General features: G+C 43.7%; 1 long non-coding RNA gene across 9 annotated transcripts in view; it reads left to right on the top strand.

Annotated features, from left to right (window-relative positions):
* Window positions 1-24,511, top strand: part of LOC142485379 (uncharacterized) — a 32,917-nt gene extending 8,406 nt beyond the window's left edge. For 3 of the 9 annotated variants that reach the window (XR_012798420.1, XR_012798419.1, XR_012798421.1), the window contains 11 exons: window positions 804-913; window positions 1,924-2,019; window positions 3,826-3,929; window positions 7,722-7,841; window positions 8,862-8,957; window positions 10,400-10,511; window positions 14,092-14,211; window positions 15,198-15,295; window positions 17,223-17,333; window positions 20,638-20,747; window positions 22,119-23,202. This is a non-coding gene — a long non-coding RNA (uncharacterized LOC142485379). Of the gene's footprint in view, window positions 1-803; window positions 914-1,923; window positions 2,020-3,825; window positions 3,930-7,721; window positions 7,842-8,861; window positions 8,958-10,399; window positions 10,512-14,091; window positions 14,212-15,197; window positions 15,296-17,222; window positions 17,334-20,637; window positions 20,748-22,118; window positions 23,203-24,389 lie in introns of those variants that run through there. The other 6 variants (XR_012798422.1, XR_012798424.1, XR_012798425.1 and 3 more) reach the window with 6 other exon arrangements.
* The last annotated feature ends 668 nt before the right edge of the window (window positions 24,512-25,179 follow it).

Below are 25,179 nucleotides of genomic sequence, written 5' to 3'. Positions count from 1 at the left end.
CCCTCTCAACCTACTGCTAAAACTCCAATGTATACTGTTATCCTATGGGTTATTTTAAAATACTATTAACAGGCCTCCCTGATTCACAACTTTCTCCTATGCAAAACTCTGCTGCTTGAATAATCTCACTTTCTCCCACAACAGTCTCTGCTCATCTCCTTAAATCCCTGTCCTGGCATCCCATCAAGTTTTTGTATCACCTACAAAGTTCTCCTCCTTACCAATCTTAAAATTCACGACTTAAATCAAGAATTTCAAAAACTTTGACTCGTGGCTACTGTCCCACACCCACAGTCACTGCTAACAACTATTGTTCCCAAGAAGTGCTTTCTACTAAAAGTACCCACCATTAAGGACAAGCAGTGTTATCTACTGCACTTCTTCCCCCAACTGCTGCCTCTCTTTAAGTCTTCTAACATTTCTCTTAGATTGTAAAGTTCCCAGGGCAAGGATTTACTTTCCTATTGTCTGTTTTAATTTGTCGCACTTATTTTTTATTTATTTTTTTCCCCTCTCCCCTAATGATATACATATAGGTTTTCCTGTCATTTGCATGACAGAGTTATTATGGATAACTATTGCATCATGTAGACTGCCTTTTCAGGGTGATGTAATTGATTCAGTACTTTGTGTGCAGACTGTGACTGCAGTACAGTGTCACGAACATTAATGACTTGTGTGGTAGAAGCTCTAGAAGGAACACAGCTGTGGGAGGGAGGTGGATTTACTTTGGATCACGTAGTTTGGCGCAAGGTTAATTGTATGTATGATCATAACCATGCAATGCTTAACTTTTATTTCAGGAGGGAAGAACAGTGAATATTGAAGCCATGTGTTTCTTTTCTGGCAGAAGAGAAATTTTGAAGGACAGTTGAAGAGGAGGAAAATGACTACACAGAGACAGATAAGCAATGTGTATATTTCTCATTTAGTATTTGTCGTTTTATTGACTCCACACAATCCAGCTGCTAAGGGTTTCGCATTGGACATATTCACCTCTACTCTACCCTTCCTGTGATCTGTACCATGCAGGTTTTTGTTGATTCAATACATCATGAGTAGAGTGTGGCTGCTGTATGAAGTTTTGACCCAAGGACCACATCTACTACCATTCATAACAAGAACATGTGCAGTAGCGCACTGCTGCAGTTCTATGTGATTGTTATGAAAGGTTGAGGTGGTTCAATTCTATGAATCGAGTGGGATGGAACCTGTTTGCATCATATGGTTTCATCTAGGCCAGTAGATTATATAACTCTCAGTACAGGTTACACATGGCATCAGTATTAGTGATTTAAAGAGGAGGAAAGCTTCAATGTGGAGAACAAAGCCAAGTAATGTTGAAGTTACTCCTTTTACCATTTACTTGGTCAGTCTGTACTGTCTACTCCCCACACAGCTGCTAAGGGTCTTCCATTTTAAATACTTTCACCTCCTATTCTGCACTGCTTTGCTGCCCATTATTCAGAGATGCGTTCCAGTCATGTTTACCACTCTGAATCTCTCTGCAGTCATTGATTCAGCACATCATGGGTAGAGCATGGCTACAGATACAGCAAGCTATTATTATTTTACCGGCTGATCATCCATAATATTGCATTAAAACATAGAATATCACTTAATTTCCAAAAGATTCAGTGATGCTGATAATGCAGAATCTCACAACATTTCCCATCATAATGCCATAATGCACAAGAGGAAGAAATAATCCTTGCTATATCTGTACATTGTGTGACGTATTACCTCCATGACCATTGATAGCAAGTACATCTTCTGTATAGAGCGGCTGTGTTATGATGTAGTTATTGATCATCATTGACATAATCACAAGAATCTTATGCAAAGGGAAATTGTCCGCAGCGAAGTGAGATTTCAGCCCCCAAACGTCTGTAATATTAATGCAATGTCTTACTTTTGTTGCAGTGAACACTGAAGAGATGGATCTACTACAACACTGCACAGGACGAGCATACACTACAAGCAGCAAAATGATCTTGCAGTTGACAGTATGTTGTTCTGGTAATGTGCACAATTATTATTTATGGGCTACACACCACAGTGCTGGACATATTCTGTTAACTTCAACTCTACCCCTAACATGGAGATGTCTTCCTGGTGTTACTGATTCAGTACATCATATGCACAATGTGGCTATGATATGATGGATTGATTTAATGAACCCACCAACAACTGATGACATCTGCATCATCTTCTGTAAAGTGCAGCTACAGCATGATATTATCAGCATTTGGTGCGGTATAATCAGAGGTATCTATGTGCTTTTGTGCCTGGTTTAAGTCCTCCAGATTAACGCCCCTACACCTCCCACTACACAGGCATACTTACTTATGCATACACTGTCATCTGGCATACCTACACACACCCCAGGGCCACTTCCTTCCCCTGATGTCAGGGAGAGGATGGGCATGCAGAGTGCAGTAAGTCTCCACATTACTCTGGCCAACAGTCTTGGCCTACCCCCAGCATCTGTCACCCACATCATCTGTTCCCTCCTTGTAAAGTGCTGAACTATCTCACCTGGGTCAGTGCTATAGCTGATCACAGAGCCCGATCATGATGTCACTGTGACAGGCAGCAGTGCAGATTGACCGGTCAATCAATGCAGTGCCGCAACATATGCACTAAATGAGATTTCCGTGCCCCCAGTCAGGTTACTCCCTGGGCAGCGACCCTGCTCATCCACTCCCCTAGTTCCACCTCTGATCACAATTATCTCTCTTGGAGAGTGTAGCAAATTGGAGTTGGGGGAATCTCACCTCTGCCATGCATGGTCACAATCTGGGCACAGGACCCAAATAGTGGGCAATGTGGCACTTCTTACAGTAGAGAATAAGTAACTATATTCTTTACTTGTGTATTAAGGACCTTATTTGCATTAAATTCAGTCCACATGGGACCAAGACTTTCTGGCTTACTGAACAAAGTGGAATTGTTTCGTAGAGGGTGGAGAATTGTATTTTATCTGAAATTACCCCCTCTGCACAAAATACAAACAATTACTGCTGCGGAACAGTTTATTCGAGCATTTGCCCGTTCTGTGCCGCAGCAGTAGCCTGGCGCGCGCCCGAGAGTGACGGGCGCGCGCCGAAGCAGCGGAAGAGCGCCCTCCGATCGGGGCGCTCTCCCTACCGCTGCCGGGTCCGCCGGGTCCCCCGGAACCCCCTGCCGCTGTCCCGCGATCGCGGGACACCAGGGCTCCCTCGGGGAGCCCCTGGACGCGCGTGCAGGGGGCGCACGCTCCCGAAGACGCGTGACCGCGCGTCTATGACGCGCGGCACGCCGAGGGGCGGCCACTAGCAAGCCGGGAAATCTCCCGGCTTGCGGATCTGGCCGCAGTGTAATAAACTGTGTCGCCAGTGTATACCCATACAAGTACCTTGTGGAAGTTGTTGCCCTCTATCTTCCTGTGGTCTCTCCCTGTTTCTCACCGTGCCTCCTCCCATTTCCTTGCACCTCTGCGTCTCCGCATATATCCCTATACTCAGAGCCGGCTCCGGTCAGTGACATGGGATGCCCAAATATGAGCATACCCATATATGGGCATCCATGCCACTGACCGGAGCCCGCTCTGTTGCGGATATGGAGAGAGACTGGGAGATTTACATCCCCTTATAATTCATATGGTGCATAGTACCGGCACGTATTGTTTTACCGGTACTGTGTACCTTCCTACTTTCACACTGGTACAGTATATGCTGCAGTGGGACTGAGAGGGATATATTGGTAACACATAGTCATTGTTGGGGGAACTCAATCCATTTTGAAAATAGTAATGCAATGTTTTTTACTTTTCTTTTTTTTCAGTAATGAAGAATGAAAAATTTCTGTTAAAATTGAATTGGAGGTGAACTGGATTCATCATCAACTCTGCACCAGTGTGAATTGATGTTCTTTAATGTTCTGATAAGGTACATGCAACATCTCTTCCTCAACCCCTGCACCACTCTCTGCCTCTTGCCTCTCTCTCTCCACCTCCCTGCTAAGCGTATTAACCCATCTAATGTAATCCACATTCCATGTCTCACTTTACTCTTCACTTCTCACGTGCCCTCTGGAATGTCTGCTCTCTGACTAACAAGGTCTATTTGTACATGACCTCTTCTGCTCTCATCATCCACCACCTCTCATTCCCCTCACCCCTGTCCTACTCGATACCTCAGCTTAATTGAACTCTCTCCTCTGACATCTACCCTTATCTCTAACCTCTCCTCACTTTCTGCTTAAACTAACTATCTTGTTAACTTTTACAATGCTATCATCTCCTCCTCCTCCCTCCTCCTCCTCCCTCCTCCTCCTCCCTCCTCCTCCTCCCTCCTCCATCATATATATGCCCCTTCTAGGCTCTGACACACTCATCCCTCTAAGGCCATGATTATCATGGGCACATGCTTGGTCGTCCACAGTGTGTGCGAGCGATGCAGAGCCGCCTCGGACCTCAGTGCAGGGATTGCTGCATACCCCCAGCATCTGTCACCCACAAACAATACACACACTAATACTCCCCACAATACACACTATAATACCTCCTCAATACTAATCTCCCCAATAATATTATAGCTCCAAACACAATATACACAACACCCTTACACAAGATACACAATCTAGTACTCTCCTCTGCACCTCTACACACAATATAATACTCCCACACACACAATATACACACTACCCTCCTACCCCCATAAAATACAACCAATAATACACACATACTTTGTGGATGTTGGGACCAGCTCCCGGCATGCACCAGTGAAAGAGAGAGGCCCGCAGAAGCTCGGAAGAACGCCCTCTCTCCATCCGTGCCTTCCTCCGTTTCACATCTTCTCCCTGTCTCTCTCCCTCCCTTTCCTTGCATCTCCCTGCGTCTTTACGTATACCCAGTCAGTGACGGCTCTGGTCACGTGATGCCTTAATATGGGCTTATCCATATATGTTCATCCACGTCACTAATGTGATGCCCGCACTGTTGCGGAGCTGGTACTTACGACGGGCACTTATTGTTTTATCAGTACTGCGTACCTGACTCTACCGGCCTACTTTCAACACTAGTACAATATGTGCTTCACTACGAGTGAGTGGGGAATATTGGCATCACACAGTCACTGTTGAATATTCCATTCAATCCATTTTGAAAATAGTAATGCAATGTGGTTTTGTTTTGTTTGCTTTTTGCAGTAATGAAGAATGGAAAAGTTATATTAAAATTAAATTGGAGGGGAACTAGATTCAGCATTTCATCATGAACTCTGCACTTGTGAGAATTTAACTTCTTGAATAACCTGAACCTGACAGGTACACGCAACATTAAGACTATAATCTGCTGTGCAAGCTTTCGTGCTATACCTCCCCCTCAGGTTTTGATTTATACATTTGCTGCCTCAATTCATGTCCTCTAATATTTGAAAGCTCTCTCCTAGCATTTTCTCTTTACCACAGAACGTCATCCCAATGTAACCTCTCTCTTGTTCTTTCTGCTTGCTGTTTCCTCACTCCTCTGTTAAACTTTTCTAATTTCTCTAACTTCCACACTCCTGCTTTTATCCACATGTTCTCCTCTTTCCTTCCCCTACCTTTGCATGTGTCTACACACTGCACCATTTGTACAGACCTCTATTGCAGCTATTTCTGCACTGCTCAATGAAAAGCACTCTTTAATATCCTATTCTCTGTGCCCCCTCTCTCTGCGCCCCCTCTCTCTCTGCGCCCCCTCTTTTGGCGCCTCCTCTCTCTGCGCCCCCTCTCTCTGCGCCTATCTGTCTCATTCTCTCTACGTCCCTCTCTCTCTACATAGAGCTATCTCTGTCTCTCTCTACACCTATCTCTGTGTCTCCTTCTATGTTTGCTGATGTGTGGGATATCTCTTATAATCTTGAACCTGCTCATATACACATCGGGCCTCCCTGCCTCTGCCTCCCTGCTAAGAGTGTTAACCTATCTAATGTAATCCACATTCCTTTCCTTACTTTTCTCTTCCCTTCTCCTATGCCATCTGGAATGCCCGTTCTCTGACTAACAAGGCTCTAGTTGTACATGACCTCTTCTGCTCTCATCATTTACAATCAGTCATTCCCCTCACCCCATCTTACCTGTCCCACTGATTTTCCTCTGCTTAATTAAACTCTCCTCTGACATCTACTCTAACCTCTCTGCTCTCTCTCTCTTTCTGCTTAAACTAACAATCTTATTAACTCTTACAATGCTATCCTCCTATCTATATGCCCCCTCTAGGCTCTGACACACTTGTCCCTCTAGCCCCACACCCTTGGCTAAATTCCCAAACATGTTCATCACACTTCCACTCGCTGTTCTTAATGCCTATGAAGGAAATCACACAATTGATATTTGATTTTTCTACAGTAAAAATGTCTCCAGTCCTGTATAAAGCTGCTCTCTTGGGCCAAACCACACTACTTTTTTTTCACATTCATCAACACTCAAATTTAATTTACGCTGTCTTTTTTTCCCTGTATTTGACTCCCTCCACTAACCTTCTCCTCACACTTGCCATCCTTCCTTCACTTCTCCTCAAGCATTTGACTACTTCAGAGGCAAGGTGGATGCCACCCACAAGGAGATTCCTTCTGTCCCTTTCCCCTTCTCTCCTTCTACCTAATTCTCCTTCTGCATTTGACTCTTTTTCTTCTCTTACAGAGCTGGAAGCTAATCATCTTCTCTTCTCCCTCTACCACATGCCCTCTAGATCGTATCCCCTCACACCTTACTGCATCTTAGTCCCCACTCTCACCCACATCTTCAATTCCTCCCTATTCTCTGGCTCTTTACCCTCTTACTTTAAGCCTGTAGTGGTCACCCTTTTCTCAGAAACAACCTACACCCTATGTGCCTTACTAACTACCGCCCTGTATCCCTCCTGCTGTTTGTCTCCTAATTGCTAGAATGTCAACATTCTTAAATCACATGCCCTCCTGGATCCTTTACAACCTGCCTTTCGTACAGCTCGTTCTACAGACTGTGCTTAAAGCAAATTCCCAAGGTCACTTTTCCCTACTAATCCTACTTGATCTATCTGCTGCGTTTGATGCTCTCAATCACTCTCCTCCTTCATATTCTAAACTCTCTCTTGGTATCCGTAACACAGTTCTATCCTGGTTTTCATCATAACTTTCCTGTCACACATTCTCCATCTCTGTTGCTAACATGTCTTCGTCTTCTATTGATCTGTCTGTGGGTATACATCAGGGCTCTGTTCTGAGATCTCTCTTTCTCTCTACATACTATCATTTGGTGACCTCATCAACTCTTTGTGACAATCCTATAAATAACAAATACAAATATCAGGTCATGGGAATAAGTGATTTGGACATAAGAGTAACATTTCGGAAGTGTGGACAACTAATACATCTTGTAGATTGCCTTTACAGTGTGATGTCATTGATTCAGTAGATTGTGTGCAGACCAGGACTGTGGTACAGTGTCACTCACATGGATGACTTGCGTGGTAGAAGCTCAAGAACAAGGATGTCAAACTCCAGTCCTCGAGGGCAGCAAACAGGCCAGGTTTTCAGGATATCCCTACTGAAAACCTGGCCTGTTTGGGACCCTCGATGACTGGAGTTTGACATGCATGCTCTAGAAGGAGCACAGCTGTGGGTTGGAGGTGGATTTGCTTTGCATTAAATGGTTTGGAGCAAGGTTTATTGTATGTATTATCATAATAACAATGCAATGCTTAACTTTTATTTCAGGAGGGATGACTGCAGAACAGAAGTGAATATTGAAGCCATGTGTTCCTTTTCTTGCAAAAGAGAAAATTTGAAGGACAGTTGAAGAGAAGGAAAATTACTACACAGAGACAGATAAGCAATGTGTATATTTCTCATTTACCATTTAGTATTTGTCGTTTTATTGACTCCACACAATCCGGCTGCTACGGGTTTCACATTGAATATTTTCATCTCTACTCTACCCCTTCCTGTGATCTGAACCATGCAAGTTTTCGTTGATTCAATACATCATGAGTAGAGGGTGGCTACAGTATGAAGTAAAGACCCAAGGACCACATCTACTACCATTCATAACAAGAACATGTGCAGTAGCGCACAGCTGCAGTTCTATGTGATTGTTATGAAAGGTTGAGGTGGTTCAATTCTATGAATCTGGAGTGGGATGGAACCTGTTTGCATCATATGGTTTCATCTAGGCCAGTAGATTATATAACTCTCAGTACAGGTTACACATGGCATCAGTATTAGTGATTTAAAGAGGAGGAAAGCTTCAATGTGGAGAACAAAGCCAAGTAATGTTGAAGTTACTCCTTTTACCATTTACTTGGTCAGTCTGTACTGTCTACTCCCCACACAGCTGCTAAGGGTCTTCCATTTTAAATACTTTCACCTCCTATTCTGCACTGCTTTGCTGCCCATTATTCAGAGATGCGTTCCAGTCATGTTTACCACTCTGAATCTCTCTGCAGTCATTGATTCAGCACATCATGGGTAGAGCATGGCTACAGATACAGCAAGCTATTATTATTTTACCGGCTGATCATCCATAATATTGCATTAAAACATAGAATATCACTTAATTTCCAAAAGATTCAGTGATGCTGATAATGCAGAATCTCACAACATTTCCCATCATAATGCCATAATGCACCAGTGGGAGAAATAATCCTTGCTATATCTGTACATTGTGTGACGTATTACCTCCATGACCATTGAGAGCAAGTACATCTTCTGTATAGAGCGGCTGTGTTATGATGCAGTTATTGATCATCATTGACATAATCACAAGAATCTTATGCAAAGGGAAATTGTCCGCAGCGAAGTGAGATTTCAGCCCCCAAACGTCTGTAATATTAATGCAATGTCTTACTTTTGTTGCAGTGAACACTGAAGAGACGGATCTACTACAACACTGTACAGGATGAGCATACACTACAAGCAGCAAAATGATCTTGCAGTTGACAGTATGTTGTTCTGGTAATGTGCACAATTATTATTTATGGGCTACACACCACAGTGCTGGACATATTCTGTTAACTTCAACTCTACTCCTAACATGGAGATGTCTTCCTGGTGTTACTGATTCAGTACATCATATGCACAGTGTGGTTATGATATGATGGATTGATTTAATGAACCCAACAACCAATGATGACATCTGCATCATCTTCTGTAAAGTGCAGCTACAGCATGATATTATCAGCATTTGGTGCGGTATAATCAGAGGTATCTATGTACTTTTGTGCCTGTTTTAAGTCCTCCAGCTTAACGCCCCTACACCTCCCACTACACAGGCATACTTACTTATGCATACACTGACATCTGGCATACCTACACACACCCCAGGGCCACTTCCTTCCCCTGATGTCAGGGAGAGGATGGGCATGCAGAGTGCAGTAAGTCTCCACGTTACTCTGGCCAACAGTCTTGACCTACCCCCAGCATCTGTCACCCACAACATCTGTTCCCTCCTTGTAAAGTGCTGAACTATCTCACCTGGGTCAGTGCTATAGCTGATCACAGTGCCCGATCAGGATGTCACTGTGACAGGCAGCAGTGCAGATTGACCGGTCAATCAATGCAGTGCCGCAACATATGCACTAAATGAGATTTCCGTGCCCCCAGTCAGGTTACTCCCTGGGCAGTGACCCTGCTCACACCCTCCCCTAGTTCCACCTCTGATCACAATTATCTCTCTTGGAGAGTGTAGCAAATTGGAGTTGGGGGAATCTCACCTCTGCCATGCATGGTCACAATCTGGGCACAGGACCCAAATAGTGGGCAATGTGGCACTTCTTACAGTAGAGAATAAGTAACTTTATTCTTTACTTGTGTATTAAGGACCTTATTTGCATTAAATTTAGTCCACATGGGACCAAGACTTTCTGGCTTACTGAACAAAGTGGAATTGTTTCGTAGAGGGTGGAGAATTGTATTTTATCTGAAATTACCCCCTCTGCACAAAATACAAACAATTATACCCATACAAGTACCTTGTGGAAGTTGTTGCCCTCTATCTTCCTGTGGTCTCTCCCTGTTTCTCACCGTGCCTCCTCCCATTTCCTTGCACCTCTGCATCTCCGCATATATCCCTATACTCAGAGCCGGCTCCGGTCAGTGACATGGGATGCCCAAATATGAGCATATCCATATATGGGCATCCATGCCACTGACCGGAGCCCGCTCTGTTGCGGATATGGAGAGAGACTGGGAGATTTACATCCTCTTATAATTCATATGGTGCATAGTACCGGCACGTATTATTTTACCGGTACTGTGTACCTTCTTACTTTCACACTGGTACAGTATGTGCTGCAGTGGGACTGAGAGGGATATATTGGTAACACATAGTCATTGTTGGGGGAATTCAATCCATTTTGAAAATAGTAATGCATTGTTTTTTACTTTTTTTTTTGCAGTAATGAAGAATGAAAAAGTTCTGTTAAAATTGAATTGGACGTGAACTGGATTTAGCATTTCATCCTCAACTCTGCACCAGTGTGAATTGACGTTCTTTAATGTTCTGACAAGGTACATGCAACATCTCTTCCTCTACCCCTACATCACCCTCTGCCTCTTGCCTCTCTCTCCACCTCCCTGCTAAGCGTAGTAACCCATCTAATGTAATCCACATTCCTTGTCTCACTTTTCTCTTCCCTTCTCACGTGCCCTCTGGAATGTCTGCTCTACGACTAACATGGTCTATTTGTACATGACCTCTTCTGCTCTCATCATCCACCACCTCTCATTCCCCTCACCCCTGTCCTACTCGATACCTCAGCTTAATTGAACTCTCTCCTCTGACATCTACCCTTATCTCTAACCTCTCCTCACTTTCTGCTTAAACTAACTATCTTGTTAACTTTTACAATGCTAGCATCTCCTCCTCCTCCCTCCTCCATCATCTATATGCCCCTTCTAGGCTCTGTCACACTCATCCCTCTAAGGCCGTGATTATCATGGGCACACGCTTGGTCGTCCACAGTGCGTGCAAGCGATGCAGGGCCTCCCCGTCGCCTCGGACCTCAGTGCAGGGATTGCTGGAGCGACAGGCATGCGCTAACTTTGCCTTCTGTTGCGTGCTTACTATAGACGCAGCCTAACCCATGCATTGGTTAAATTCACAAGCACGCTCTCATCACACTTCATCACATCACACTGCTGCTCTTAACACCTATGGAGGAAATCTCACAGTCTGATTTTCTACACTAAACCTTTGTCCTGTTCTCTGCTCATTTTTTTAAGGTCAAACACTACTTTTCCCTCACTCATCAACGCTCCAATTTCATTCACACTGTCTTCTATGTATTTGAGTCCCACCATTGACTTTCTCCTCCCACTTAACATCCATCCTTTATTTCTCCTCAAGCCTTTGCTCACTTGAGGCAAGGTGGATGCCATCCACAAGTAGATTCATTCTCTCCCTTCCCCCTCTCTCTTTTTCTATCTAGATCTCATTGCACTCTTGACTCCTTTTCTCCTGTCACAAAGCTGGAACCTGATCTTCTCTTCTCCCTCTACCACATGCCCTCTCAATCCTATATTCTCACTCTCACCCACATCTTCAATTCCTCCATATCCTTTGGCTCTTTCAACTCTTCCTTTTAAGCATGCAGTGGTGAACCCTATTCTCAAAAATAACCTTGACCTTGTGTGAATTTCTAACTATCGCCCTGTATCCTTCCTACCATTTGCCTCCTAATTGCTAGAACGTCTTGTGATCTCCCGTTTGATCAACATTCTTAAATCACATGCTCTTCTGGGCCCTTCACAATCTGCTTTTCCCAATGTAACCAATTATGTACATAAAGAAAATTCCCAAGGTCCATCTTACTTACTAATCCTGCTTGATCTCTCTTCTGCTTTTGATACTGTCAATCACTCTTCTCATTCATATTCTAAACTCTTTCTTCATATCCGCAGCAAACTTATATCCTTGTTTTCATCATACTTCTCCATCACACATTCTCCATCTCTGTTGCTAACGTGTCTTTGTCTCCTGTTGTTTTGTCTGTTGGTATACCTCAGGACTCTGTTCTGGGACCTCTCTCACTACATACTATCACTAGTTGACCTTATCAACTATTTTGGCCCTTGATATCATCTCTATGCAGATGATACACACACCTATCCACCCTACCGTCACTCCTGCAATTTAGTCCCTAGTTTCGGGTTGCCTCCTGGCTATATCCTCCATGGATGACACTCTTCTGCCTTAAACCTAATGTCTAAAACTGAGCTCCTCATATTTCCCCCTAAATCTGGCCTAATATCACCTTTCTCCATCGCAGTAAACAGTACTACCATCATCCTGTCATGAAAGCACATTGCCTAGGAGTAACATTTGACTCTTCCCTTTCCATCTTCATTCACGACACTGGCTAAAGTTTGTTGATTCTTTCTCTGTAATATTTCCAAGATTTGCCCTTTTCTCTGTCAATCTACTGCTAAAACGCCAATGCATGCCCTTATCGTATGGGTTAACATACTGCTAACAGGGCTCCCTGCTTCACAACTTTCTCATTTGCAATCTATCCAAAACTCTGCTGCTTGAATAATTTCCCTTTCTCCCACAACCGTATCTGCTCATCTCCTCCTCCTCCTTAAATCCCTCTCCTTGCTTCCCATCAAGTTTCAGATCACCTACAAAGTTCTCCTCCTTACCTTTTTGTTAAGGTTCTCTATTAGTGGTGTACCGAGTACCCGGCGTTACCCGACACATTTCCAGCTACCCGGATATTACTCGAAACCGGCCACTGAGAAATGGACTTGGCCGGGTAATACCCGGCGTCGGGTAATGTCAGGGCAGCTGGAAATAATCTTTTATACTTACCTTTCCTAAGACATCTAGGATCAGCAGCAGCAGTCCTCTGATGGTGGCAGCATCAGAGGTGTCTTCACCTGGCGGGGGGAGCTGCAGGAATCACTTCCACAGCACCGAAGCAGGTAAGCTGTGTCTGTGAGCCTGCAGCTCCCCTGCTGGCTGAAGACACCACAGATGCTGCCACCGTCACAGGACTGCTGCTGATCCTAGATGTCACCGCCACCCAGAAGGTAAGTGCCAAACCGTGTACCTGACCGGGTAGAACCTTTCATTTTGGCCGGGTACCCGTTACCCATTTTTTTTTATAGTTGAGGACCCAGTCCAACACTATTCTCTATTCATCTGCCCCTTCCTACATATCATCTTTGGTCTCGTTATGCCCTTCCTCGTCTCCTAAGCTCTACTAATAACTGTCTCCATTATACTTCTTACACCTCTACTGCGCACTCGCTCTCTTGCCTGAAACCCTTTCCCATCAATTTACCTGTGAAACTCACACACACTCAGTATATGCCAACCTTAAAATTCACAACTTAAATGAAGCATTTCAATAGCTTTTACTCGTTGCTACTGTCACTCATTCAGTCACTAACTATTGTTCCCAAGAAGTGCTTTATACTACAAGTACCCACCATTAAGGACAAGCATTGTCATCTACTGCACTTGTTCCCCCACCTGTTGTCTCTCTGTAAGTCTCCTTACATTTCTCTTAGATTGTAAACTACCCAGGACAGGGATTTACTTTCCTATTGTCTGTTTTTGTTTGTTGAACTTATCGTATAATAATTTCCTGTACTTTTTGGTCTCTCTTGTAAAGCGCTGAGTACACAATGGGTGGTATATAAATAGAGATATATGCAGAGTCTAGAGACAAGGCACACGTGTATAGGTAGCTACAGTTTATCCGGGACCGTATGCATCCTTGAAGTGCCTGTCCCAGTTATTTTCTATTGATTGCAATGTAGGAGTGTCTGTCCTGTCTTTTTTTTTTTATTATTATTATTATTATTATTATTATTATATATACAAAGATTGTTTCCTGTCGTTAGCATGACATAGTGTGACACAGTGTGATGTCATTGATTCAGTAGATTGTGTGCAGACCGGGACTGCAGTACAGTTTCACTGACATGAATAACTTGTGTGGTAGAAGCTCTAGAAGGAGCACAGCTGTGGGAGGGAGGTGGATTTGCTTTGTATCACATGGTTTGGAGCAAGGTTCATTGTATGTATCGTCAATAATAATTATAATAATAATAATGCAATGCTTAACTTTTTTATTTCAAGAGGAAAGACTGCAGAACAGAAGTGAATATTGAAGCCATGTGTTCATTTTCTTGCAAAATAGAAAATTGAAGGACAGTTGAAGAGGAGGAAAATGACTACACAGAGACAGATAAGCAATGTGTATATTTCTCATTTAGTATTTGTCGTTTTATTGACTCCAAAAAATCCGGCTGCTAAGGGTTTCGCATTGGACATATTCACCTCTACTCCACCCCTTCCTGTGATCTGTACCATGCAGATTTTTGTTGATTCAATACATCATGAATAGAGTGTGGCTACAGTATGAAGTACTGACCCAAGGACCACATCTACTACCATTCATAACAAGAACATGTGCAGTAGCGCACTGCTGCAGTTCTATGTTATTGTTATGAAAGGTTGAGGTGGTGCAATCATATGAATCTTGAGTGGGAGGAATCCTGTTTGCATCATTTAATTTGATCTAGGCCAGTAGAGTATATAACTCTCAGTACAGGTTACATATGGCATCAGTATTAGTGATTTAAAGAACAGAAAAACAGGAGTGGAGAACAAAACCAAGTAATGTTGAAGTTACTACTTTTTACTATTTACTTGGTCAGTCTGTACTGTCTACTCCCCACACAGCTGCTAAGGGTTTCCATTTGAGATACATTCACCTTCTACTCTGCACTACTGTGCTACCCTCTATTCAGAGATGAGTTCAAGTTATGTTTACCACTCTAAATCGCTCTGCAGTCATTGATTCAGCACATCATGGGTAGAGCATGGCTATAGATACAGCAAGCTTTATTTTACCCTAATATTGCATTAAAAAATAGAATATCACTCAGTTTCCTACAGATTTACTGATGCTGATAATGCAGAATCTCACCCTCCCATCATAATACACCAGAGGAAGAAATAATCCTTGCTATATATGTACATTGTGTGACATATTGCCTCCATGACCATTGATGGCAAATACATATTCTGTATAGAGCAGCTGTGTTATGATGTAGTTGTTATTGATCATCATTGAGATATAATCACAAGAATCTTATGCAAAGGGAAACTGTCATTAGCATAGTGGGATTTCAGCCCCCAAACTTCTGTAATCTTAATGCAATGTCTTACTTTTATTGCAGTGAACACCGAAGAGACGGATCTACTACAACACTGCACAGGACAAGAGTATACACTACAAGCAGCAAAATGATCATGCAGTTGACAGTATGTTGTTCTGGTAATGTGCACAATTATTATGTATGGGCTCCACACCACAGTGCTGGACATATTTTGTTAACTTCAACACTACCCCTACCATGGAGATGTCTTCCTGTGATTGGTGTTACTGATTCAGTACATCATATGCACAGTGTGGCTATTATATGATGGATTGATTTAATGAACCCACCAAACACTGATGACATCTGTATCATCTTCTGTAAAGTGCATCTACAGCAGGATATTATCAGCATTTGGGGTGATATAATCAGAGGCATCTATGTGCTTTTGTGCTGGGTAAAGTCCTCCAGCTGAACCGCCCCCCGCCCCCCACCCCCCTACACCTCCTGCCACACAGGCAAACTTACTTACACACACAGCACACTTACTTATGCACACTGACACTTGGCATACCTACACACACACACCCCACAGCCACTGGCATGCATGCAGAGTCCTGGGCATGCAGGATGGGCATGCAGAGTACAGAATATCTCCACCTTGCTCTGGCCCGTACTCTTGGCCTACCCCCAGCATCTGTCACCCACAACCTCTGTTCCCTCCCTGTAAATTGCTGCACTAACACACCTTGGTCAGCGCTGCAACCGATCACAGCACCGGATCATGTCACTGTGATAGGAAGCAGTGCTAATTGACCGGTCAATCAATGCCACGTGGCAACATACGCACCAAAAGAGATTTCCATGCCCCCTGACAGGCTACTCCCTGGGCAGTGACCCTGCTCATCTTCCACCTCTGATCACAATATTCTCTCTTGGAGAGTGTAGCAAATTGGAGTTGGGGGAATTTCACCTCTGCAGTGCATGTAGAGTCCTGTATGCAGAGTACAGAAAGTCTCCACCTTAGTCTGGCCCGTACTCTTGGCCTACCCACAGCATCTGTCACCCACAAATAATACATACACTAATACTCCCCACAATACACACTTTAATACCTCCTCAATAATAATCTCCCCAATAATATTATAGTCTTAAACACAATATACACAATACCCCCTAACACAAGATACCCAATCTAATACTCTCCTCTGCACCTCAACATAATATACTGCTGCGGCAGAGTTTATTCGAGCATTTGCCCGTTCTCTGCCGCAGCAGTAACCTGGCGCGCGACGGAGGGTGCCGGGCGCGCGCCGAAGCAGCGGAAGAGCGCCCTCCGATCGGGGCGCTCTCCCTACCGCTGCCGGGTCCGCCGGGTCCCCCGGAACCCCCTGCCGCCGTCCCGCGATCTCGGGAAACCAGGGCTCCCTCGGGGAGCCCTGGACGCGCGTGCAGGGGGCGCTGACACCCGATGACGCGTGACCGCGCATCGATGACGCGCGGCACGCCGAGGGAGTGGGGCTAGCAAGCCGGGGCATCCCCCGGCTTGCGGAACTAGCCCTGCTCGATTTAAACGTGTCGGCAGTGTACACACTATAATACCCTACACACAATATAATACTCCCACACACACACAATATACACACTATCCTCCTACCGCCATAAAACACAACCAATAATACACACACACTTTGTGGATGTTGGGACCAGCTCCTTGCATGCACCAGTGAAAGAGAGAGGCCCGCCATCCGTGCCTCCCTCCGTTTCCCATCTTCTCCCTGTCTCTCTCCCTCCCTTTCTTTGCATCTCCCTGCATCTTTGCATATACCCAGTCAGTGACGGCTCCGGTCACGTGATGCCTTAATATGGGCTTATCCATATATCTGTTGCAGAGATGGAGAGAGACCTGGAGATTTTACATTTCCTTATAATTCATATTGGTACTTAGTACGGGCACTTATTGTTTTATCAGTACTGGGTACCTGACCGTACTGGCCTACGAGTGAGAAGGCAATATTGGCATCACACAGTTACTGTTGAATATGTCATTCAATCCATTTTGAAAATAGTAATGCAATGTGGTTTTGTTTTGTTTGCTTTTTGCAGTAATGAAGAATGAAAGAGTTATATTAAAATTAAATTGGAGGGGAACTGGATTCAGCATTTCTTCATGAACTCTGCACTTGTGAGCATTGACCTTCTTGAGTGCCCTGACAGGTACACGCAACTTTAAGACTATAATCTTCATCAACTGCTGTGCAAGCTTTCGTGCTATACCTCCCCCTCCGGTTTTGATTTATACATTTGCTCTCTCAATTCATGTCCTCTAATATCTGGAGGCTCTCTCCTAGCATTTCTCTCTACCACAGCACGTCATCCCAATGTAACCTCTCTCTTGTTCTTTCTGTTTACTGTTTCCTCACTGCTCTGTAAAACTTTTCTAATTTCTCTAACTTCCACACTCCTGCTTTTATCCACATGTTCTATACACTTTCCTTCCCCTACCTTTGCATGTGTCTACACAAAGCACCATTTGTACAGACCTCTATTGCAGCTATTTCTGCACTGCTCAATGAAATGCACTCCTGCACATCCTATTCTCTTCCACCTTCCCTCATTCTCTACGCCCCCCTCTCAAAGCCCCCTCTCTCTATGTCTCCTCTCTCTACGCCTATCTGTCTCATTCTCTTGACGCCCTTCTCTCTCTACATATCCCTATCTCTGTCTCTCTCTACACCTATCTCTGTGTCTCCTTCTATGCTCGCTGATGTTGGGGGATATCTCTTATAATCTTGGACCGGCTCATATACACATCAGGCCTCCCTACTAAGAGTGTTAACCTATCTAATGTAATCCACATTCCTTTCCTTACTTTTCTCTTCCCTTCTCCTGTGCCCTCTGGAATGTCCACTCTTACTAACAAGGCTCTAGTTGTACATAACCTCTTCTGCTCTCATCAGTCACAATCAGTCATTCCCCTCACCGCATCTTACCTGTCCCACTGATTTGCCTCTGCTTAATTAAACTCTCTTCTGACATCTACTCTAACCTCTCTTCTCTCTCTCTCTTTCTGCTTAAACTAACAATCTTATTAACTCTTACAATGCTATCCTCCTATCTATATGCCCCCTCTAGGCTCTGACACACTCATCCCTCTAACCCACACCTTTGGCTAAATTCCCAAACACACTCATCACACTTCCACTCGCTGTTCTTAATACCTACGGAGGAAATCTCACACTTTGTTTGATTTTTCTACAGTAAAAATGTCTTCTGTCCTGTATAAAGCTGCTCTCTAGGGCTAAATACACTACTTTTTTCCACACTCATCAACACTCAAATTTAATTTACGCTGTTTTTTTCTCTGTATTTGACTCCCTCCACTGACCTTCTCCTCCCACTTGCCATCCTTCCTTCACTTCTCCTCAAGCATTTGACTACTTCAGAGGCAAGGTGGATGCCACCCAAAAGGAGATTCCTTCTGTCCCTTCCCCCTTCTCTCCTTCTACCCAAATCTCCTTCTGCACTTGACTCCTTTTCTTCTCTTACAGAGCTGGAAGCTAATCATCTTCTATTCTCCCTCTACCACATGCCCTCTAGATCGTATCCCCTCACACCTTACTGCATCTCTTAGTCCCCACTCTCACCCACATCTTCAATTTCTCCCTATTCTCTGGATTTTTGCCCTCTTACTTTAAGCCTGTAGCGGTCACCCTTTTGTCAGAAACAAACTACACCCTATGTGCCTTACTAACTACCGCTCTGTATCCCTCATGCTGTTTGCCTTCTAATTGCTAGTGTCAACATTCTTAAATCACATGCCCTCCTGGATCCTTTACAACCAGCCTTTCGTACAGCACGTTCTACAGACTGTGCTTAAAGCTAATTCCCAAGGTTTTTCCCTACTAATCCTACTTGATCTATCGGCTGCGTTTGATGCTCTCAATCACTCTCCTCCTTCATATTCTAAACTCTCTCTTGGTATCAGTAACAAAGTTCTATCCTGGTTTTCATCATAACTTTCCTGTCACACATTCTCCATCTCTGTTGCTAACATGTCTTCGTCTTCTATTGATCTATCTGTGGGTATACATCAGGTCTCTGTTCTGAGATCTCTCTTTCTCTCTACATACTATCATTTGGTGACTTCATCAATGCTTTTGGCCTTAGATATAATCTCTATGCGGATGATACACACACAAATCTATCCACCCCTGTTCTCACTCCTGCAATCCAGTCCCTACTCTTGGGTTGTCTCCTGGCTATATGCTCATGGATGGCACTCCACTGCCTTAAACTTAATGTCTAAAACTGGGCTCATATTATCCCCTTTCTCCATCACAGTAAACAGTACTACCATCTATCTTGTCATCAAACATGTTGCATAGGAGTAACATTTGGCTCTTCAATTCCATCTCCATTCACATGCACGGCTATGGGTAAAATGTGTTGCCTCTTTCTCTGTAATATTGCCAAGATCTTCCCTTTCCCCTCTCAACCTACTGCTAAAACTCCAATGTATACTGTTATACTATAGGTTATTTTAACATACTACTAACAGGCCTCCATGCTTCACAACTTTCTCCTATGCAAAACTCTGCTGCTTGAATTATCTCACTTTCTCCCACAACAGTCTCTGCTCATCTCCTTAAATCCCTGTCCTGGCATCCCATCAAGTTTTTGTATCACCTACAAAGTTCTCCTCCTTACCTTTTTGTTAAGGCTCTCCATTAATCTGCTCCTTCTTGCATATCATCTTTGATCTCTCGTTATGCCCTTACTTGTCTCTTGCACTATAACCATAACTGTCTCCTGTAAACTTCTTTCACCTCTACTGTTCTCTCACTTGCCTGAAACCATTTTCCATCACTGCACCGTACATGTGAAACTTCCTCACACTCAGTATATGCCAACATAACCTCTTCCACCCACATGTAAGACCAATCTTAAAATTCACGACTTAAATCAAGCATTTCAAAAACTTTGACTCGTGGCTACTGTCCCACACCCACAGTCACTGCTACCAACTATTGTTCCCAAGATGTGCTTTCTTCTAATTGTACCCACCATTAAGGACAAGCATTGTCATCTACTGCACTTCTTCCCCCAACTGCTGCCTCTCTTTAAGTCTTCTAACATTTCTATTAGATTGTAAAGTTCCCAGGGCAAGGATTTACTTTCCTATAATCTGTTTTTATTTGTCGCACTTATTTTTTAATTATTTTTCCCCTCTCCCCTAATGATATACATATAGGTTTTCCTGTCATTTGCATGATAGAGTTATTATGGTTAACTATTGCATCATGTAGACTGCCTTTTCAGTGTGATGTAATTGATTCAGTACTTTGTGTGCAGACTGTGACTGCAGTACAGTGTCACGAACATTAATGACTTGTGTGGTAGAAGCTCTAGAAGGAACCCAGCTATGGGAGGGAGGTGGATTTACTTTGGATCACATGGTTTGGCGCAAGGTTCATTGTATGTATGATCATAACCATGCAATGCTTAACTTTTATTTCAGGAGGGAAGAACAGTGAATATTGAAGCCATGTGTTTCTTTTCTGTCAGAAGAGAAATTTTGAAAGACAGTTGAAGAGGAGGAAAATGACTACACAGAGACAGATAAGCAATGTGTATATTTCTCATTTAGTATTTGTCGTTTTGTTGACTCCACACAATCCAGCTGCTAAGGGTTTCGCATTGGACATATTCCCCTCTACTCTACCCTTCCTGTGATCTGTACCATGCAGGTTTTTGTTGATTCAATACATCATGAGTAGAGTGTGGCTGCTGTATGAAGTATTGACCCAAGGACCACATCTACTACCATTCATAACAAGAACATGTGCAGTAGCGCACTGCTGTAGTTCTATGTGTTTTATTAAAGGTTGAAGTGGTGCAATCATATGAATCTGGAGTGGGATGAATCCTGTTTGCATCATATGGTTTCATCTAGGCCAGTAGAGTATATCTCTCAGTACAGGTTACACATGGCATCAGTAGTAGTGATTTAAAGAACAGAAAAAACAAGAGAAACTTCAATGTGGATAACAAAGCCAAGTAATGTTGAAGATACTCCTTTAACTATTTATTTGATCAGTCTGTACTGTCTACTCCCCACACAGCTACTAAGTCTTCCATTTGAGATACATTCACCTCCTACTCTGCACTGCTGTTCTGTCCTCTATTCAGAGATGAGTTCCAGTCATGTTTACCACTCTGAATCACTCTGCAGTCATTGATTCAGCACATCATGGGTAGAGCATGGCTACAGAAACAGTAAGCTTTATTTTACCGGCTGATCATCCATAATATTGCATTAAAACATAGACTATTACTCAGTTTCCAAAAGATTCAGTGATGCTACTAATGCAGAATCTTACAACACATCCCATCATAATGCACCAGAGGAAGAAATAATCCTTGCTACACTAACGACACGTTTTATTGAAGCACGGCTAGCACCGCAAGCCGGGGGATGCCCCGGCGTGCTAGCCGCACTCCCTCAGCGTGCCGCGCATCACCGATGCACGGTCACGCGTCAGCGGGTGCCTGCGCCCCCTGCACGCGTGTCCAGGGCTCCCCGAGGGAGCACTGGTGTCCCGCGATGTGGGGGACAGCGGCAGGGGGTTCCGGGGGACCCGACGGACCCGGCAGCGGAAGGGAGAAAGCCCCGATCGGAGGGCGCTCCTCCGCTGCTTCGGCGTGGGCCCGGCACCCTCCGGCGTGCGCCAGGTTACTGCTGCGGCCAAGAACGGGCAAATGCTCGAATAAACTCGGCCGCAGCAGTATATCTGTACATTGTGTGACGTTTGGCCTCCATGACCATTGATAGCAAATACATATTTTGTATTGAGCGGCTGTGTTATGATGTAGTTGTTATTGATCATCATTGAGATATAATCACAAGAATCTTATGCAAAGGGAAAATGTCTGCAGCATAGTGGGATTTCAGCTCCCAAACTTCTGTAATATTAATGCAATGTCTTACTTTTATTGCAGTGAACACTGAAGAGACGGATCTACGACAACACTGCACAGGACAAGAGCAAACACTACAAGCAGCAAAATGATCTTGCAGTTGCAAGTATGTTCTGTAATGTGCACAATTATTATTTATGGGCTACACACCACAGTGCTGGACATATTCTGTTAACTTCTACCCCTACCATGGAGATGTCTTCCTGTGATTGATTCAGTACATCATATGCACAGTGTGGCTATGATATGATGGATGGATTTAATGAACCCACCACCCACTGACATCTGCATCATCTTCTGTAAAGTGCAGCAGGATATTATCAGCATTTGGGGTGGTATAATCTGGGGCATCTATGTGCTTTTGTGCCTGGATAAGTTCCTCCAGCTGAACCACCCCCCTATACCTGCCACACAGGCATACTTACAGAGCACACTTACTTATGCACACTGACACTTGGAATACACACACACACACACACACACACAGACACTGTCATGCATGCAGTGTCCTGTATGCAGAGTACAGAAAGTCTCCACCTTACTCTGGCCCGTACTCATGGCCTATCCCCAGCATCTGTCATCCACAACCTCTGTTCCCTCCCTGTAAAGTGCTGCACTAACACACCTGGGTCAGCGCTGCAGCTGATCACAGTGCCGGATCATGATGTCAATGGGATAGGCAGCAGAGCTGATTGACAAGTCAATCAATGCAGCTCCGCAATATATGCACCAAAAGAGATTTCTGTACCCCCTGTCAGGCTACTCCCTGGGCAGCGACCCTTCTCACCCCTCTCATTCCACCTCTGATCACAATAATCTCTCTTGGAGTGTGTAGCAAATTGGAGTTGGGGGAATCTCACCTCTGTAGTGCATGGTCACAATCTGGGCACTGTACCCAAATATTGGGCAATGTGGCACGTCTTACAGTAGAGAATAGAATAAGTAACTATATTCTTTACTTGTGTATTAAGGAACTTATTTGCAATAAAAATTCAGTCCACCTGGGACCAAGACTTTCTGGTTTTCTGAACAAAGTGGAATTGTTTTCCTATAATTTTATATTCTCTGAAATGTAACATCACAATAAAGTACTCCTATTTTTTTCCTTTGTGCTTTTTTATGGACTATTCCTTTATGTATTTCACTTAATGGGACTAATTACCTTACGATTAGATTTCACTTGTATTTTCTTGGGTTACTCTTTGGAATTTCTCTCTGTGTTCATTTATACTATCTTATTTAGAGCAGTCTTTGCCATTGGACCCCATTTCTTGCCAGAGAGATCTGTAACACAGAGTATTGAAGAGAGTACAGAACAGTGGTGAAGTAGATTTTTATGCTTCTAGGCAGCCTCCCTTCTCACCATGTATTCTGCCCCCGACGGTCTCTTGCACTGCTCCCTCCTACACCCACTCTCCTCACTCTTCCCTCCCCTCCCCGCTATCACTCAATGACCCCCTCTCATTCAATCCTGCTCCCTTACTCCCCCCTCACTCATTCTTCCTTCTGCACACACAATCCTCCCGAATATCACTCCCAAACAACACACACACTAATTCTCCCCACAATACACACTATAATACCTCCTCAATAATATAATATCTCCCCAATAATATTATAGCTCCAAACACAATATACACAATACCCCATACACAAGATACACAATCTAATACTCTCCTCTGCACCTCAACATAATATGCACACTCTAATATCCTAAACACAATATTATACTTCCACACACACACAATATACACACTAACCTCCTACCCCCATAAAATACAACCAATAATACACACACACACTTTGTGGATGTTTGGACCAGCTCCCGGCATGCACCAGTGGAAGAGAGAGGCCCGCAGAAGCTGGGAAGAACTCCCTCTCTCCATCCGTGCCTCCGTTTCCCTTCTCCCTGTCTCTCTCCCTCCCTTTCCTTGCATCTCCCTGTTTCTTTGCATATATCCATACACAGCTGGGTCTCATCAGTGACGTGTGAGGCCTTAATATGGGCTTATCCATATATGTGCATCCATGTCACTGATGTGACGCCCGCACTGTTGCGGAGATGGAGAGAGACTGTGAGATTTAAATGTCCTTTTAATTCATAAAGGTACTTAGTACACGCACTTATTGTTTTGCCTGACTGTACCAGCCTACTTTCAACACTGGTACAGTATGTGCTTCACTACGAGTGAGTGGGGTGTATTGGCATTACACAGTCAATGTTGAATATGCCATTCAATCCATTTGGAAAATAGTTATACAATGTGTTCTTTTTTGGTTTGATTTTTGCAGTAATGAAGAATGAAAAAGTTATATTAAAATTAAATTGGAGGGGAACTGGATTCAGCATTATCATAAACTCTGCACTTGTGAGAATTGACATTCTTGAATGCCCTGACAGGTACACGTAACTTTAAGACTATAATCTTCATCAGCTGCTGTGCAAGCTTTCGTGCTATACCTCCCCCTCAGGTTTTGAGTTATACATTTGCTCCCTCAATTAGGGTTAGGGTTATAGGGGAATACGAAAATTTAGGTATGTGACTCATTTGGGTACTAACCAATCAGAGAAGAGTTAGGGTTGAAAGTTAGGGTTGAAAGATAGGGTTGACACTTAGGATTATTTTTCTATTTTTGTTTGGCCCAGGGTTATAGAGGAATACGAAAATTTAGGGTTAGGGTTAGGGTTATAGGGGAATATGAAAATTTAGGTATGTGACTCATTTTGGTACTAACCAATCAGAGAAGAGTTAGGGTTAGGGTTAGGGTTCAAACTTAGGGTTAGGGTTAGGGTTATAGGGGAATACGAAAATTTAGGTATGTGACTCATTTGGGTACTAACCAATCAGAGAAGAGTTAGGGTTAGGGTTCAAAGTTAGGGTTAGGGTTCAAAGTTAGAGTTAGGGTTGACACTTAGGATTATTTTTCTACTTTTGTTTGGCCCAGGGTTATAGGGGAATACGAAAATTTAGGTATGTGACTCATTTGGGTACTAACCAATCAGAGAAGAGTTAGAGTTAGGGTTAGGGTTAGGGTTATTAGGGATAGGGTTATTAGGGTTAGGGTTAGGGTATTAGGGTAT

The sequence above is a fragment of the Ascaphus truei genome, unplaced genomic scaffold (genome assembly GCF_040206685.1).
Source record: "Ascaphus truei isolate aAscTru1 unplaced genomic scaffold, aAscTru1.hap1 HAP1_SCAFFOLD_576, whole genome shotgun sequence".
Lineage (NCBI taxonomy): Eukaryota > Metazoa > Chordata > Amphibia > Anura > Ascaphidae > Ascaphus > Ascaphus truei.
This window is presented reverse-complemented; position numbering and strand designations above follow the sequence as displayed.